The sequence below is a fragment of the Canis lupus genome, chromosome 19, assembly GCF_003254725.2.
Source record: "Canis lupus dingo isolate Sandy chromosome 19, ASM325472v2, whole genome shotgun sequence".
Taxonomy (NCBI): domain Eukaryota; kingdom Metazoa; phylum Chordata; class Mammalia; order Carnivora; family Canidae; genus Canis; species Canis lupus.
In genome coordinates, this window is record NC_064261.1 from 26,422,905 (window position 1) to 26,442,375 (window position 19,471).

General features: G+C 36.7%; 1 pseudogene; it reads left to right on the forward strand.

Moving 5' to 3' along the window:
• Positions 1–3,727: 3,727 nt before the first annotated feature.
• LOC112652445 (protein disulfide-isomerase A3-like) lies at positions 3,728–11,145 on the forward strand (annotated as a pseudogene).
• Positions 11,146–19,471: the final 8,326 nt, after the last annotated feature.

Sequence of the window (19,471 nt, forward strand, 5' to 3'; positions counted from 1 at the left end):
TTAGAAGAAAGTTCTTAGAAAACTATCTCCCTCTCTATGGTATAATTTCATATTCACTGAGCCCTGCACAGGAGCCACATACACCTTCATCAATAAATAGAAACATTGACACACTGATGATATATTAATAACTTGACATTTCCGTCCTATTTTCAGTAGACACAAAAGAAGCCCAGTTTCCAGTCAATAAGAACAAGGGCAAGATTCTAAGTTATAAATAATTTAACAAGGTGCTAGCTCCTGTCAAGGCAGGTATATTGGTTTCATTCTAAATGAACTAAAAACTTATTGAAATATTGAGTTCAACTCTTTCAGCAAATTTCTCATGTCCCTCGCAATACATCCACATGTAACTACAAATGCCTGAAATTTCTTAACTCAGTATTTCTCAAATTTGCCTGTTCAATAGACTTACTGAGGGAGCTTTAAAAATATTTATGCCCAGATTTTATTCTTAGAGACTCTGATATAATTGCTGGGCACTGGTGTTTTTAAAAGCTCCAATGCGTGGGGCTTCCGGCGGGGGTGGGGGGGGGGGGCAGACAAACTGCTATAACTATGGAATTTTACCAGAAGTAGGCCCTTCATCTGCCCATGCAGAAATATTATTTGAACTGAAATGTGGGTTCTTACATGGATGAATGACTGAACAAGAGAGGGTTTACCTTTCAGTCAAGTTTGTTGTTATCAGTTGAGACAGCCTGTCCCAAAATCCAATACTGAGTCCATGTATAATTCTAGAACCTTCTACTTTCCATTCAATCCTTCATCTTTCAGAAGATTCCTTGGATGGAGACAGAGTGGAGCTGGGAGAAAGAATATAAAATGGTACAAGGAAATGCACACACGTGATTCGTATGAAAGGAGTTTCTGCAGAGAGAGAAGAGAGCAGATAAGCACCTCATTTCACCCAAAAGCTGAGCTGAGCTGCAGCTGGCAAGCTGAGAATAGACTGACTTTATTCTTGTCCAATCTCATTTAGTAGAGACAGTCCCATACTGCTGGAATCAGAGGGTAATGGCAACATTTGTAATCCCCCTCTGGGTCTCTGGAATTCTGCAGGCCATGTAAAGCTTGCTTTATGTACTGCGCAGAAAGCAAGACTAATCCAGCTCCCCAGGACTGACTTAAATGATACATTCATTGCTGGTAGATCACTCCTTAAAACAATAAGATACCATTTACCACAGACCAACCACTAAAAAGAAATGAAGCCTTTTATCTTCCTCCTACAATGAATATAGACAGGAGGGCAGAGTGTTCCGTAGAGAAGTTAGGGTTGGGTAGTGATTTCCTGAAGCACATTATTTAGGATCTGTCTTCATAAAATGCCAGCTTTTTGGTAATTCAAGTCTGGGAAGAACTGACATTTCTAAAGATTTCTGTAGAATAAAATAAAGATTTCTTAAAATAAAGAACAGAAAAACAAAAGCACTGCAATTCCATTTTCCCTACAGGGTCTTAGTCTTTACATTCTTTTGCTCTTACATGATCTAACTTTACTTTCCACGGGAATCCTAAGAATAATAGCAGCCCTTTTCTCTGAGAAGGGTTAACAGATACTGCATTCTAAAATCATGAAAGAAAGTATGTTGTTCTTCTACAATTAAGACTTTGTTCTTAATCTTTGCACATATGAAGTGACTGGCTGATTACATTTATTTCGGGTGCTTGGAGGGGAGAGGGAAAGAGTCTGGGAATGGGTAGTATGTCTCACATGTTATTCATGAAGGACTCAATGCATGCATTTTGGGAAGGAGTAGAGAAGAAAGGAAGAAGAAAGAGAAGGGAGAAAGCAAAAGAAAGTGAGAGGAAGGAAAAACAGCAAAGAATTTCAGCAACCTGATACTATACAAGGGAAATCGGAGTTCAAACCCAGTCAAAAGTTAAGACAATTAGTGCTAGGTTGGAATAACTGAAGGACAGCTTTCTATCACATCCCAGAGGCCCCCAGGTACTTCATTTTCTCATAGATACCTATCTCAAGCATAATTTTTTCTTAAAACGAGCTGCCAGAAGTAAGTGAGGGCCCCCTGTGTTGAGTGCTGAGTAAGAAGGGACGCTACCTTGTGCATCTCCTAATGGAAATCCCACAACATTCTGTATCTGATAAGAGTATAATATTCCAAAGGGGGAAAACATCAATGCACTGAGTTGATACACTCCTCTTCTGTGTTCACTGCCATAACCAGTTCTAATTGGATTGAAAACCAAACTTCTTCAGACTCCTCAATATGAATACCAAGCCAAAATGGAATATATCATATATGATTTATATACTCATATCTCATCATGTCCTCAAAGAATTTGAGGACTCTAAAATTGTTTACAAAGGTCCATATAAGGTGTACATATTTGAAATTAAAACCATGGATAGAACACTTTTAGGAGAAAGGAAGACGTTTCCAACTATTTTTACACATACATATAGTTCATCTTATTACACATGTATAAATGATTGCATATACTTGGGATTAAAAATAGACACATAGAGTTTCAATCCTGAAATATGAGAGAAGCTGAAATTTACTGAGACACTAGTTCATAAGAAGATAAAAAGTTAAATCTGAAAACCCTACTTATTACTAACAAGAGATTCAAATTGGAAGCCAGTGCCTTAATTGATTTAGTAGCCTATATCACGTTTGTTATAAAAGAAAATAAGAGCTGTAAGCAGATAATTAACACTAAGGGGATTTGAGAGGAAAAAAAATGGAAATATTTTCAGCTCCCAAGAGAAGCCATATATCTATAAATGGGTACATGGGAAATATATATTTTCCTCAAAACACATCTGTTTTATGCAAAGAAAATTGCCAGCACACTTATATTTCCATAAATAAAATGTAAACTGCAATATTTTACACTTAGGATGACACAAAAGAGCCATCTTAAATTATTCCATGGATGGGGGATAAATTGCTAGTTTTAAAGGATCATTTCTCCCTAATTCCAGAGAAATTATGTCTGATTCAGGGACAGTACAATAAAGAGAGGCAAAGTTGAAAGATAAAGGCTTCAATACTACATCCTATAAAAATCTTGGCACCTTGATGGAGAGCACAAGTTTGCCACCCAACGATCCTCTACTAATTGACTGAGAGTCGTTATCAAACCCCTCTTCCTTTAGAGTGGCTTCAGTCATACACACACACACATGCATGCGTACATGATTATACAAGCCCTGTGTATATGAAGCAGAGATTCCACCCTGTTTCAGACCGTAAGTCATTACACAAATAAGAGTAAAACCTTTATGCACTGCTTCTGAAAATTTGTTGACACCCCTCCCCCACCTTAATTATTTAATGTATTTGATTTCAAGCTATTAAAAAACTTTGGTGACTGATGATCTTTACTTGGAGTCATCATTTAACTGCAACTGATTCTTATCTTGAAATGGGACTTTTGGTCACAGAGTTGCTGTCAAAATCATGAGTTGCTACAGGGACATGAGATGATAACATGCAAGAACTGTGGAATTGCTGTGGTCTCCACAAGCCCTACATGGAGTTTTGTTTTCAGACTTGACCAGAGTAGGAAATGCTTGCACATAAAGACTATAAAAATCCCCTTCTTTTGCTGCAATGAGTCAGAAAAGACATAATCACATAAAAGGGATGCTCAGGTTGGGCTAAACCAAAGTTCGGTGGAATCTTATTGGCAGAAACCACTTACCATAGAAGTTACCACAAAAATCAAGAATGATTGATCAAGCAATCATAAGATGCTTAATACAAGAGTGAAGACGTTTGTTGCCATCAATTCTGAATCTACAGTGAAACCAGGTAAATACATGAAAAATTAGAAAAGAGGATTAAAAGACCCTAGCATGGAACACTTAAATGGGATCACTTGCTGCTGTTTCTTAAGGAGGAGGCACTAAAATTTCATATCAGAACTATGCCCCTATGTTTATTGGTGTTTAGTAATAAACCATGCTTATTGATGTTCCTATGTTTATTGATGCCTAATAAGCTATGTTTATTGATGACATCCTTGCATTATTTATTCTAAAATGTGAATTCAGAGATTACCAATAAAATCTATTTTTTTTAATGTACTGAGTTTTCCAACACAGTTAGAGATGGGTACTTGGACTTGGTAGGTCACTTCTGATTGATTACCAGAGTAAATGTTCTACTCCCCAGAGTGGATAAAACAAGTAATCAGTATCAATTACTCACTTCTACTTTAGCAAGAATTATTCCTATCATAGTATATGAAATATTTCCATGCTTCTCTATAATGAATTGTCTAATGTCTATGTTATACCTACTTGAAAACAATAATAATAACAAACAAAAACAAAAACAAAACCTCAGACAAAACCATCTCCTACCAAGTTGATGTCCTTAGACCAAGATAGATAATTGACCAAAGTGCTCTAGAAGTGTAGTGATAGATTTGTGTTCATTTTTCTTTTCACTTTGTGATCTTGAGAAAGCTATTTAAACTGTAAGCCTCTGCTTCTCTGCATATAAAGAAGCATTATTACAGACCTGGGGAAGTTGCTGGAAGGATTAAAGGAATCACAATACTATCTTACCTCACTGTTAATTTTGTCTTATGACCATTCTTTGTGAGGCAGATGACCTCTGAAACAGAAAGGAAACTCAAATGCTGACAACACCAGTACCTTGAGTTTGAAATTTCTCTTCTATTTCTGATTTTGTAAGTCTTGCCTATTATCTGGAAATCTGATCTATCACACAAAATGATTTACCTGTTGGTTGTTGGTTCTTCCTCCAATGACACTATTTAAAGTATAACCCTTGCCTAGACAGCCCTCTTGCAGTACCTTGACCACAATGATGGTCTGTGTGAGATCTGGGGGACCTCATGTCTTCTCTGGATGCAGTCTCCTCACATGTCATAGAAGGAGATTTTGTTTTTTTTTTCTTCTTTTTTTCACTTTTTGTTTTATTTTAACTTAAATTTTGTTAATTAACGTTTTAGTGTAATATTAGTTTCTGGAGTAGAATTCAGTGATTCATCGCCTACAGACAACACCCAGTGCTCATCACAACAAATACCAGAAAGAGATTTTAGAGTCCACATTTCTTTCTAAGAATTGAGCACAGAGCATTATAAAATGACTTGCAGGATTGGAGGGAAATGTACTATGCAGATTAATGTTATTCATCAAAACTGTAATGTGTTTACTTTTTACCCAATGAAAGATGAAAAAATATCCTCTTATTCTAGTGTGAATCGAAAATGGTTCCAATTTTTCACCCTAGTATGGCTATTGATAATCACAGCTAATTATCATACTGTAATTCTTTGTTACAATATGTACTTAAAATAATTTTAAGTAATGTATAAGAAGAGTCAATGCCTTATCTAATATAATCTGCACAGTATCCTGCATACATGATTACCTATTCCAGCGTTGTTGAATAAAGCTCAAAAGTTTGATGCCATCACCTTATGTTAACATTATCCTATTTACCTCCAAGTTATAAAGGAGTATATCACTTTGATTGACTAGTTTTCTTTATTTAAAAAAACAGGCTAGGGGGATCCCTGGGTGGCTCAGCAGTTTAGCGCCTGCCTTCCACCCAGGGCATGATCCTGGGGACCCGGAATCAAGTCCCGCATTGGGCTCCCTGCATGGAGCTTGTTTCTCCCTCTGCCTGTGTCTCTGCTTCTTTCTCTCTTTCTCTGTGTCTCTCATGAATAAATAAATAAAATCTTAAAAATAAAAAACAAAACAAAACAAAAAACAGGCTACTCTAGATGAGTCCTAATTGTCCTCAGGTGAACATGCAAACAGAACAACAACAACAACAACAAAATTGCACAGAAATGAGAAAAAGTTTGTTGTTGGAAACCTGTGTGCATATAATTTTTTGAAATTTCTGAGCAGCAAATGTGAATTTCCAAGATAACTAGTCATAAAGCAGCATCCATCAGCCAAAAATTGCCATTAAATACTTTGCAATGGCTTATTCCCTGTAACATTTGTGTTAATGTTGAGGCAAAAAGCTTCATTGACAGATGAGAACATATTATTCAGAAGTCTCTCACATTTTATTAGCTAACATCCTTGGATGAGAGTCAAGGCTAACCATTCTTTTAGTGTAGTCCTGATATTGTTTTGAGGTAATCCAGGTTTCCAGGACACTATACTGATTAGGCATCTGCTGTAGCCAGAATTATATTTAGTGAAGACAGGAGTTCTAAGAGTCATGGGACAGGGCTGTAATATCATTTTGGGGCAAGGTTCATGGCCTGTATGAAAAGAACTTTGGGACTAGGACCCTAATTAAAAGAAACTCTGGAATAGCTGCCTTTTGCTGAAAGAGGGACTGAAACACATCATCCATAGGCCTGAGGAAATGCCAAGTAAAAATTCACACCTCATGTGAGATAAAGAGACACAAGTCTACGCACCCATGAATAGAGAGGCAGCATTTACACACCACATATGGAATATGAATCTCCAAACTAAGAATTTAACACAAAACTGGTCTATGAGCACTGTACCTAATTCTCTAAGGACACCTTACATAAACCCAGAATAAAGTTATATTTCAGAAAAAGTAATCCTCAAGTTTATTGGGTCAGCAAAGAAAACCTGCAAATGACACAGGTCATGGTAGAAAGTAAAACAAAAGAGTCAGAAGAATTAAAGTTCCAAGAATCTGAGATAAGACAATTGAAAAGACACTATAAATATCTTTGAAATTATTAAGGGCCGAAAGTAGGAATGCAAATCAATAGTAAAATAAAATAAAAAGGTACTATAAAAATAAAATAGAGCAACTTCTAACGTGCTAACAGGAACTGTTAAGAAAAAATATATAATCATTTCCATTAAAAAACTTAGTAAGTTTCACAGTAGCCTCAGCTGATCTGTATGAGAAAAGTCTTTGAAATGGAGTACTGAGGGATGGAGATGAAAAAAGTAAATAAATAAATGACCAGTAAGGATATCAGGTTAATAAAATACTAGGATCCATCAAATACCCAGAAGGAGATAGAGAAGCAAATTAAGAAAATGAAGAGAAGGAAACAATGCAGTATAAAAGATAATGGTTGAGAATACTTGAGTTTCAATGAACTACATGAAGCCTTGGATTGTAGAAGCATGCCAAGTGCTGGGCAGGATTAATAAAATTAAAGGCATACTCAGAGGTTCTTAGTAAAATAATAAAATATTGTTGGAATAAGAGTTAAAAAAAAACACCAACAACATAAAAATGGAATAATTTTATTCTTACTGTGCTGATGGAAAATAAATGTCAATCTAGAATTCCCTGCACAGCAAACTGTCATTCCAGAATGATGAATTCAAGATATTTTCAGTCAAAAGGAGTTTACAGATCCTCATGGAAACAAGTTCAAGAAAAAGGGATGTTAGAACAAAGAGAAAGGCATAGAAGATGTAATCATGAACAAATGGATAAATAAACCTAAGTGGAAAACTAATTAGACTTCTACTGAAAAACAAAAATAATGACTAATTTTGGATTTTAAAGGAGGTGGAATTGAAGTTTGAGGACACACTGAACAAATAAAATACTGTGTATTTTCTCTGTTGTTGGTAAGGAGGTGATATTAACTCTAAATCTTTTGTGGGTATATGTTATATTTTAGGGAAAACTATACAAATAATGCAAATACCAGAATGGTTTCCAGAGCCAAGGGAAAAGAGAGAATGAAGGAATAAAACAAATCTGATAAGTTTAATGGAAAGATTGAAAGAATAATTAAAAAATAAAATTCACAGTATAATAAAAAACAGTTATATGAGGAACAAATGCCATTTATCAGTATTTATAATAAGTGATAAATAGGTCATATTTACCCTTTAAGTGACAAAAATCCACAGTCTATGTAAAACATACTATTTTCTTTAATTTAGTTACTAAGTTCGTTAGTTGCCTACCAAATAAACATCTGAAACATAATGGCCCATAAAGTCAGATGTAATTAATACTCTCATTCATTCCATATAGTATAATTTCCACAGTTCTGAGGTCCTCATTTCACATATTTATTTTATCTTTATGACCTGTGCTTTGTTATCAAGCATTCATAAATATGCTAATCTTTTACTTTTGATTAATTTTTTAAGGTAGCTACAGATCTACACACACTTGTAAGACAGAGAGATCCTGTACATCGTTTACCAGTTTCCCCCAATAGTAACATGAAAAATATAGCACAATATCAAACGCAGGATGTTGATACTGATACAGTCACCACACTGAATGGTTCATCAGCAGGCAGATTTCTCATGTTGCCCTTTAAAGGCTATGCTCACTTCCCTGTCCCATTCACCACTTACATAAGTTCTGATGACTACTAATCTATTCTCCATTTCTAAAATCTTGATATTGAAAAGATGTTACGGTTGAACTCATAAAGCATGCAATCTTTTGGATCGGTTTTTTCATTCAGCATAATTCTCTGGAAATTCACCCAGGTTGCTCCTTGTATCAATAATCTGTTCCTTCCTATTGCTGAGTAGTATTCCATGGCACAGATGTCCTGCAGCGTGTTGAACTGTTCAAACGTTGAAGGGCATCTAGATTTTTCCAGTTGTTGGGCATTACAAATAAAGCTGCTAGAAACATTTGTGTACAGGTTTTTGAGTGAACATAAATCTACTTTTCTGGGATCAAAGCCTCGAGCTATTACACTGGGTCATATGGAAGCTGCATGTTTGTTTGTTTTGAGGAGGAAGTTGTTTGGGTTTGTTGGTAAGAGACTTCCCATTTGTTATCCATACTGGCTGCACCATTTCACATTCCCCCACAGAGTCTGAGACCAGTTTCTCATCATACAGTACTGTATTCTTGTCCCAACTTTTCACTTCCACCACTTTGAGAGATGTGCAGTGATAGCTCATTGTGGTTGTCATTTGCAGTTCCCTAATGGCTAATGCTGAACACCTTATCATGTATTTATTTGCTCTTATGCATACATCTTCTTTGGAGAAATGTCTATACAACCCCTATGCCCAATTTTAATTAGGTTGCATGCCTTAATGTAGAATTAGTTGTAAGAGTTTGTTTCTATATTATGGATATTAAGCCTTTAGGACATATATAATTCGCAAATACGTTCATTCTATAGAGCCTTTTAAGTGTTTTGATGTCCTTTGATTTTAAGCTGAAGTCCAATTTATTATTTCTTCTGTTATGGCTCATGTTTACAGTGTCATATCTAAGAATCCATTATCAATACCAAAATCATAATTATTTTCTGTATGTTTTCTTCCAGGAGCTTTATGATTTTAGCTCTCCTATACAGACTGTTAATCTATTTTGAGTTAATTTTTGTATATGGTGTGAGATAGGTGTGACTTTCTTTCCATGTGGAAATCCAGTTGTCCCAGCACCCTTTGTTGAAGAGACGGTTCTTTTCTCCGTGGGATGTATCTGGTGAATTTGGCAAAGATCAAGTAGCCAAAAGTAAACAAAGAAACAAACACCACAGTTGGGGAGCAGTGGTGTGAGCTGTTGCGGGAATATCTAACCGCGCAGCTGCTCGCAGGCCCAGGGCGGTGGTCGGGGCCCGGGCAGTCCCCGCCCGCCGCGCCCCTGCCCCCCGGGGGGGGGGGGGTCCTCTGCCTCCGACGTGCGGGAACCTGGAGAGTCGCATCTCCACTTCCGACCCGGGCTCTGCGGGCCTCAGGCCCGAATTGCTGGCCCCCTGGTGCGGACACTGCAAGAGGCTTGCCCCTGAGTACGCAGCCGCAGCAACCACATTAAAAGGAATAGTCCCGTTAGCAAAGGTTGGTTGTGCTGCCAACACAGCACCGGTAATAGCTGCTGGAGTCCGTGTATCCACCCCTGAGGATGCTGAGAGACGGTGAAGGAGCTGGTGCTCATGATGGGCCTAGGACTGCCCATGGACTTGTCAGCCATCTGCAGAAGCAGGCAGGACCGGCCCCAGTTCCTCCAGGACCGAGGAAGAATTTGAGAAGTCCATTAGTGATAAAGATGCTTCTGTGGTGGGTCTTTTCCAAGATTTATTTAGTGAAGCTCATTCTAAGTTCCTAAAAGCAGCCAGTAACTTGCGAGATAACTACCTATTTGCACACACTAATGTGGAGTCTCTGGTGAACAAATGTGATGATGAGGGAGAGGGTATCACCTTGTTTCCTCCTTCACATCTGAGGAACGAGTTTGAGGATGAGTCTGTGGCATAGAGAGAACAGAAGATGACCAGTGGCAAGATTAAAAAAGCTATCCAAGAGAACATTTTTTGGGATCTTCCCTCACATGACAGAAGACCATAAAGATTTGATACAGGTGTGGCTTACTATGACGTGGACTGTGCAAAGAAGGCTAAAGGTTCCAACTACTGGAGAAACAGTGATGATGGTGGCAAAACTTTTAACCATGAACTTTCTGATTTTGTCTTGGAAAGCACTGCCGGAGAGATTCCTGTTGTTGCTATCAGAACTGCAAAAGGAGAGAAGTTTGTCATGCAAGAGGAGTTCTCGCGTGACGGCAAGGCTCTTGAAAGATTCCTGCAGGATTACTTTGATGGCAGCCTGAAGAGATGTCTGAAGTCTGAGCCCATCCCAGAAAGCAATGATGGGCCAGTCAAGGTAGTGGTAGCAGAGAATTTTGATGAAATAGTGAATAACGAAAATAAAGATGTGCTGATTGAATTTTACGCTCCTTGGTGTGGTCACTGTAAGAATCTGGAGCCTGAGCATAAAGAACTGGGAGAGAAGCTCAGAAAGGACCCAAATATTATCATAGCCAAGATGGATAATATCCAACAGCCAATGATGTGCCTTCTGCATATGAAGTCAGTGGTTTTCCTACAATCTGCTTCTCTCCAGCCAACAAGAAGCTAAATCCAAAGAAATATGAAGGTGGCCGTGAATTAAGTGACTTTATTAGCTAGCTACAATGAGAGGCAACAAACCCCCCTGTAACTCAAGAAGAAAAAGCCAAGAAGAAGAAGGCACAGGAGGATCTCTAAAGCAGCAGCCAAACCTGCCACTTTGTAAAAGGACTCTTCCATCAGAGATGGGAAGACCGTTGGGGAGGACTGGGACCCATGTGGGATTACTACTCTCAGGGCAGAGAGGACACAACAGATATAATCTGAATCCCGTTTAATTTTCTCTAAACTGTTTCTTAGCTGCACTGTTTATGGAAATATCAGGACCAGTTGATGTTTGTGGTTTTGAGAAAAATTATTTGTGTTGGGGGGAACGTTGTGGGGGTGGGGAGACTGAGTTGAGGGGTTATTTTCTAATTCTTTTGTACATTTGGGACAGTGACAATAAATGAGCCCCCTTTAAAAAAAATAGACTCAGGGTTATTTTAAAAAATTGAAGACAGAATTACCATTATGATCAAACAAATCCACTTCTGAGTATATACTTCAAGAATTGAAAGCAGGGACTAAAAAATTTATTGGTACAACCATGTTCATAACTGCATTATTCACAATAGTCAAAAGTTGGAAGATACTCAAGGGTCCATTGACGAATAAACAAAATGTGGCATATACATAAAATGAAAATTATTAGGCCTTATAAGGATAAATAATATATTTATTTTATTGAGGTATGATTGACATAATATTATATTAGTTTCAGGTATACAGCATAAGGATATTTGTATATATTACAAAATGATCATCACAGTAAGTCTAGTTAACATCCATCATCTTAAATAGTTACAAATTGTTTTTCTTATGATGAGAGCTTTCTGGATCCACTTTCCCAGCTACTTTTAGACATGCAATACAGTATTAGTAACTGTAGTCACCATGCTATACATTTCATCTCTGTGACTATTTTATAACTGGAAATTTGTTTTTTTTTTTTTTTTAATTTTTATTTATTCATGATAGGCACACAGTGAGAGAGAGAGGCAGAGACACAGGCAGAGGGAGAAGCAGGCTCCATGCACCGGGAGCCTGACGTGGGATTCGATCCCGGATCTCCAGGATCGCGCCCTGGGCCAAAGGCAGGCGCCAAACCGCTGCGCCACCCAGGGATCCCAATAACTGGAAATTTGTATCTTTCACTCCTTTCACCCATTTTATTCACTCTCATCCTCTGCCTCAGGCAATCATCAGGCTCTTCTATACTTCCCTGAGCTCATTTTTTTTTCAGTGATTTTATTTATTTATTTATGAGAGACAGAGAGAGAGAGAGAGAGGCAGAGATATAGGCAGAGGGAGAAGCAGTCTCCCTATGGGGACCCCAATGCAGGACTGGATCCCAGGACCCCGGGATCACGCCCTGAGCCAAAGGCAGATGCTCAACCACTGAGCCACCCAGGTGCCCCCATGAGCTCAGTTTTTATTGTAGTGTTTGTTGTCATTATTTTAGATATCATATATTAATGAAGTCATATGGTATTTATCTTGTTCTGTCCGACATATTTCAGATAGAATAATGCTCTCAAGCTTCTTTGTTTTATCATAAATGCCAAGATTTAATATACTTTTATTACTGAATAATATATATATTATACATATATATAATATAAGAGCATCAATGGAGCACCTATTGGTAACACACATACTAATGAGAAAGTAGAAGTTTTTATAATAATATATATACTATTATATATATTATATACACTAGCATGTATATATTATGTTTTCTTTATTCATCTGTTGGTGGACATTCATGTTCTTTCCATGTTTTGGTTATTGTAAAAGTGCTGCAATAAACATGGGAGTGCATATATCTTTTCAAATTAGTGTTTTCATTTTATTTGGGTAAATAACCAAAAATGGCAAAATGGCATTGCTGGATATTATGATAGTTCTTGTTTTGATTTTTTGAGGAACCTCCATACTTTTTTCCATAGTGGCTACATCAATTGACATTCCCACCAACAATGCACACAGGTTTAAAAGGCAAGAAATTTGTCATAGACTACAACGTGGATGAACCTTGGGGAGATTATGTTAAGTGAAATAAGCCAATTAAAAAAGGACAGGTATGGGAATCCCTGGGCGGTTCAGCGCCTGCCTTTGGCCCAGGGCATGATCCTGGAGTCCAGGGATTGAATCCCACGTCGGGCTCCCGGTGCATGGAGCCTGCTTCTCCCTCTGCCTGTGTCTCTGCCCTCTCTCTCTCTCTCTCTCTCTCTCTCGAATAAATAAATAAAATCTTTTATTTTTTTTTAAAAAAAGGACAGGTATTTTATGTTCCACTTTCTATGGTTACTGGAATATTCATTGTATGAATGTACCATAGTTAATTTGTCCGTTCCCTAGGGAAGGTTATCTTGGTTGCTTCCAAGTGTAGCCAATTAAGAATAAAGCTACTATAATTAACCAGGTATAGGTTTTTGTAGAGACATAAACTTTCAACTCATTTGGGTAAATATCGAGGATGTTACTGCTGACCACAGGAAGTTCTTGCTAGACGCATCTCCAAAGGCAAGAGGAGAAAAGGCAAAAATGAACTCTTGGGACTTCATCAAGATAAAAAGCTTTTTGCACAGCAAAAGAAATAGTCGACAAAACCAAGACAATCAACAGAATGGAAGAAGATACTTGCAAATATCTTATCAGATAAAGGGCTAGTATCCAAAATCTATCATTTGTGTATTTCCACTGGCAATTAATGAAACTTATCTATGGCTCCACATACTCACCAGCATTAAGTGTTATCAATATTTGGGATTTTTGTCATTCTAATAGGTGTGTAGTGGTACAGATAGCTTTCTTATTTTAATTTTTAATTTTTTAAATTCCCTAATGCCATATGCTAAGCATCTTTCCATATGTTTATTTGCCATCTATCTTCTTTTGTGAGATGTCTGTTCAGATCCTTAACCTATTTTTAAAATCTAGTTGTTGCTTTTCTTATTGTTGAGTTTTAAAGTCCTTTTAAAAAATATTTTGGATGTAAGTTATTTATCAGGGATGTCTTTTTTTTTTAATTTATTTATGATAGAGAGAGAGAGAGAGAGAGAGAGAGAGGCAGAGACAGGCAGAGGGAGAAGCAGGCTCCATGCACCAGGAGCCCGATGTGGGATTCGATTCCGGGTCTCTAGGATCGCGCCCTGGGCCAAAGGCAGGAGCCAAACCGCTGCGCCACCCAGGGATCCCTCAGGGATGTCTTTTGAAAACATTTTCTCCTAGCCAGTGGGATGTTGTTTTGTTTATTGTTTGTTAGTTTTCCCCGAAAGTGGTTTTTGTGGGGCAGAGTTTTTGATTTTAAATGAGGTCCAAGTTACTAGTATATTTTTTTCATAAATCATGCCTTTGATGTTGTATCCAAAAAGTCCTCATCAAACTAAAGGTCATCTAGATTTTCTGCAATGTTATCTTCTAGGAATCTTAAGCTTTATGTTTTACATTTAGATCTATGACCCATGTATGACCCATTTTGATTTAATTTTTGAAGGCTATAAGGTATGTGTCTAAAGTCAGTTTTTTTTTTTTGCATGTGAATACTCAGTTTTCCCAGCACCATTTGCTGAAAAGACTATCTTTTCTCCATTGTATTGACTTTGTTTCTCAAAGATCAATTGGCTATATTTGTGTCCTTCTGTGCTTTTTACTGGATACTATTGACCTGTTATTTTGTTGTGGTGGTTGCTCTTTCTCTAATACCACACTGTCTCCATCACTCTAACTTTATAATCTTGAGGTCAGGAATCGTCACTCCTCCAACTTCATTCTTCTCCTTCAATATCATGTTGGCTGTTTTGGTTTTTTTTGCATCTCCAAATAAATTTTAAAATTGATTTGTCTGGAGAAGGACAAACATTATATGGTCTCGTTCATTTGGGGAATATAAAAAATAGTGAAAGGGAATAAAGGGGAAAGGAGAGAAAATGAGTGGGAAATATCAGAAAGGGAGACAGAGCATGAGAGACTCCTAACTCTGGGAAACGAACAAGGGGTGGTGGAAAGGGAGGTGGGCAGGGGGTGGGGGTGACTGGGTGATGGGCACTGAGGGGGCACTTGATGGGATGAGCACTGGGTGTTATGCTATATGTTGGCAAATTGAACTCCAATAAAAAAATAAAATTGATTTGTCAATAAAATAACTTGCTAAGATCTTGGTTGGGATTGCATCGAATCTAGAGATCATACTGGGAACAACCAACATTTTGACCATATTGCATCCTTCAGTTTGTGAATGTGGAATATCTACCCATTTATTTAACTTTTAAAAACTTATTTCATTAGAGGTTTGTAAGTTTTCCTCATATAGATCCTTCACCTGTTTTGTTAGATTTATACCTAAGTATTTAATTTTGGAGAAATGCGGATTTAACTATTACCTTTAAAAAAAATAACTCCCATTGTTCAGTTTTGCCTGTAGAAAAGATTGACCTTTGTATATAAACCTTGTGCTCTGCATCTTTGCTATAATCACATATTAGTTTCAGGATATTTTGTTGGTAGCGTTGATTCTTTCTAAATTTCTACATAGACAATTGTGTCATCTGGATAGACAGTTTTATTTTTTTTCTTTCTGATCTGTATAGCTATCATTTCCTTTTTTCATCTTGTTGCATTAGTGAAGACTTCCAATATGATGTTAAATGAACAGTAAGAGGGCATATCCTTGTCTTGTTCCTGAACTTAGGGGGGAAACTTCTACTTCCTCATTAGTATGTGTGTTGCCAATAGGTGTCCCATTGATGCTCTTAACTGAGTTGAAAAAGTTTCCTTCTATTCCCAGATTGCTCTGAGTTTTTATCATAAGTAGGTGTTAGATTTTGTCAAATGATTTTTCCACATCTGTTGATGTGACCATGTGATTTTTCTTCTCTAGCTTGCTGTTGTGACACAGGTGTTTGGGCCTCGTGTTTTCTGACTTGGAAGGTTATTATTAGTGACTCATCTTCTTTAGTAGTTGTAGGTCTTTTCAGATTATTGATTTCTTCTTGTGTGAATTGTGACAGATTGTGTATATCCTCTGTACGTGTGTGTGTGTATAATCCTTTTAAAATGCTGTTGAATTTAGTTTGCTAGTACTGTGTTGAGAATTTTTGTATCTATATTCATAAGGTATATTCATTTGTAATTATCTTATAATGTGTTTATCTAGGTTTGATAGCAGGGTAGTACTGGCCTAATAGAATGTATCAGGTATTGTTCCTTCCTTTATTTTTGGGAAGACTTTACCAAAAGTGGATGTTAATTCTTTTTTTTTTTTTTAATGTTTGATAGAATTTTATAGTGAAGCCATCTGGCCCTGAGCTTTTCTTTAAGTAGGGAGTTTTAATTACTGATTCAATCTCTTTAGTTATTATAGGTCTGTTGAGAATTTCTGTTTCATTTTGAGTCAATTTGGGCAATTTGCCTTTTTCAAGGATATATAAGCTGTCTAATTTGTTGGTGTGCAATTGTTCATAGTATTCTTTTATAATCTTCCTTATTTTGTAAAGTTAGTAGAGCTGTCCTTTTATTTAAAATTTCAGTTATTTGTGTCTTCTGGCTACTTTTATTTATAAATCTAGCTAGAAGTATGTCAACTTTGTTGATCTTTTTAAAAAATTAACTTTAGGGTTCATTGATTTTATTGGTTTTCTATTCTCTATTTTATTTATCTCTGCTCTGCTCTAATCTATTTATTTCTTGTTGCCTATGGGCTTAGTTTTCTCATATTTTTCCAGTTTCTCAATATGTAAAGTTAGGTTATTTATCTGAGATATCTCTTCCTTCTTAATGTAAGCAGTTACAGCTATAAATTTCACTTGAGCCTGCCATTACTGCATGTCATAAGTCTAGAATATTGTAGTTTTGTTTTCATTCATTTATAATCATTTTCCTTATGATTTCTTCTTTGACCATTGGTTGTTTAAGAGCATTTTATTTAATTTTCACATATTTGTGAATTTTCCAGTTTTTCTTCTGTTTTGATTTCTAGACTTCATTCCATTGTGGTGAGAAAATATGCTATAGTCCAATGTCAATGTTTTAAAAATTAATTGAGAATGCTTTTGTGGTCTAACATATGGTCTGGGAAATGTTTTATGTGCACTTAAGATGAATGTGCTTTCTGCTGTTAGTGGGTAGAGTATTCTATGTGTGTTAGGTTGAGTTTTATTTTGTTTCTTAATAGTATTGTTGAAGTCCTCATCTTCCTTATTGATCTTCAGGCTAAATGTTGTGAATGTAATAGTAATAAATTATTTTGGATATAAAACACAAATGAATATTTTATTCTATCTCTTGCATTTTATTTTGTTATAAATGGAGTCTTTTGGCTTTTACATGCTATAATTTCCCTTTCTTTTTTTATTATAATGTCTTCTGTATTTGTCTAGTCAACATGTGTTGTGATTCTCTTCCTCTCTTTGTAGTCAAATTTACTATGAGCAACCTTGTTCTGATTCTATTTACTTTGAGAGATTCTAGGGGAATTTTTCTAAATTCCCTTTTCTTTATCTCACACTTGTCTGTGTTCCCCTTTCAAAAATGGTTGAGAACACATTGTGCCTGATGTACTGTGTTATAATGGAAGAAAGAGAAAGCAAAAATTCAGCTGTAGTTGTGTTTAGAACTTTGTTGAAAAAACCAGACTCTGTACTACATTTATTCTACTAGTAGGGTGGGTGTTTATTTTCTTGGAAAGACTCTCATGTGGTTTCCTTGTTCTGTAGTCAGTTTGGAGCCCATGCTCCTAAGTAAGAAAAATCAGCCTTTGTGTTCACTTCCTCCATTGCTGCTAACTCTAGCTTTTCTTTCTACTCTCCATACCAGGCCCATTCTCAATGCAGTCCAAAGAAAGCGGATATTCCTTCATCTACTTTTCTTCAAAAGTAGGGCCATTAATGAGAATAATGGGGACTTTTGGACTCTACACTATCTTTCCTGGGGCTAGGAAGAAATCATCTTCTTCACCTAAGTTCCTGCTTCAAAGTCATCTTAATTTTTGCTTTTTTATTATTTCAGACACTAGAGGACCATGTGGCCTGAAAAGGAGGGACAAATAAACCTATGCACCTAGTAAAAGCCATATCCAGATCAGACATAATACTTCCAGACCTCCTAAACAGATGCTTTTGTCTCCTGATCTATGCATGCATATACAATGTAATTCCTGCCCATAATATTTCCTTTTTGGTGTGCACAAATAAATGCTTGATTAACATTTGATCATAGATGCACTGGAATTCTGAGAGGTGTAACTTGTATACCATGACACAGAAGAATAGAAACTCAGCAACCTGGAGAAAGCAAGTGATTAGGTGTGGTTTGAGAATAGAAAGTGTGGGAGGGGTAGAAGATGTGAGGCTGAGATGTACCAAGAAATCAGAAAATGTGGGATATACTTGTTAAAGACTTTGGAGTTTGTTGTGAGAGTGATGGGTAGACACTGAAGGAAGAATTTAAACACTAGGGAAGAACATAATTATATTAATGTTTCAGAAGACTTTCTGATGGCAGTGTGGAAGTTGGATTTAATATTGGAAGACTTGGGGGAAACAAGAAACTTTTAAGGAGATTATTACTACATTCCAATCAAGATGTGGATGCTGTTGTGTTCCCCCATAGGACCAGAAAATACTGACTGTGACTAGAAAGTGAAAGAGGGCCTCCTACAAAGGGTTCTAATGCACTCTACTCTGGGAAAGAGGTGTCAAGGTCAAATCTATCCTTCAGCATCTCAGACTAGATCATTCAATAGTGCTCAGGGTGCCTGGGTGGCTCAGTCAGTTCAGTTTCGGACTCTAGGTTTTTGGTTCAGGTCACAATCTCAAGGTCATGGAATGGAGCCTCTCTTCTGCCTCCAGGCTAAGTAAGAGTTTGCTGGAGATTCTCTTTTTCTGTCTCCCTACACCCCTATCCCTCCTCTTACTCTCTCTCTCTCTCTTTCAAATAAAGAAATCCTAAATAAATAAATAAAGCCCAAATATTTTCAACTGGAGTGAAGTAAAATGGATGCTTTGCTGGGTTCCTGGATAGAATCTCTTGGAGCTTGATCATTTGTTTCTCTTTATGTTCAATATTCTGTAGCAATCTCTTTCTTCTGAAGACCAATAAGGGCTGCAGCTGCCAGGTGGAAAAAAGAAATTGCAATGCCCATCTGTACTCAAATGGGTGCTTTTATGAAGTCCCCAAATAAAAAGGACACATGAGGAAATAAAATGCAAGTGAAAGAAGGAATATATATATTCCTTATATATTCCATATATATATATATATGGAAAATTTTAAAAAATGAACAAAGTGGGGACATCTGGCTGGCTCAGTTAGGGCAGCATGCAGCTGTTGATCTCAGGGTGGTGAGTTTGAGCCTTACATTGGACATACAGATTACTAAAAATAAATTTTAAAAACTTTAAGAAAAAAATATTTAAATCCCAGTGTTCCTTTGGTAGATATATTAAAAAACCAGCGATTAGAAAACCTTGACACTATAGTAACTGAACTTGAGACTGTTCTTAAAATTAAGAGTTAAAAACTTTGAGAGATTGCTTAGAAAAGCAGACTGGCACCAGGTTAATTTTTGTCTTTATTTGTTTATTTAAAATTTTAATTTTACTCAATATTT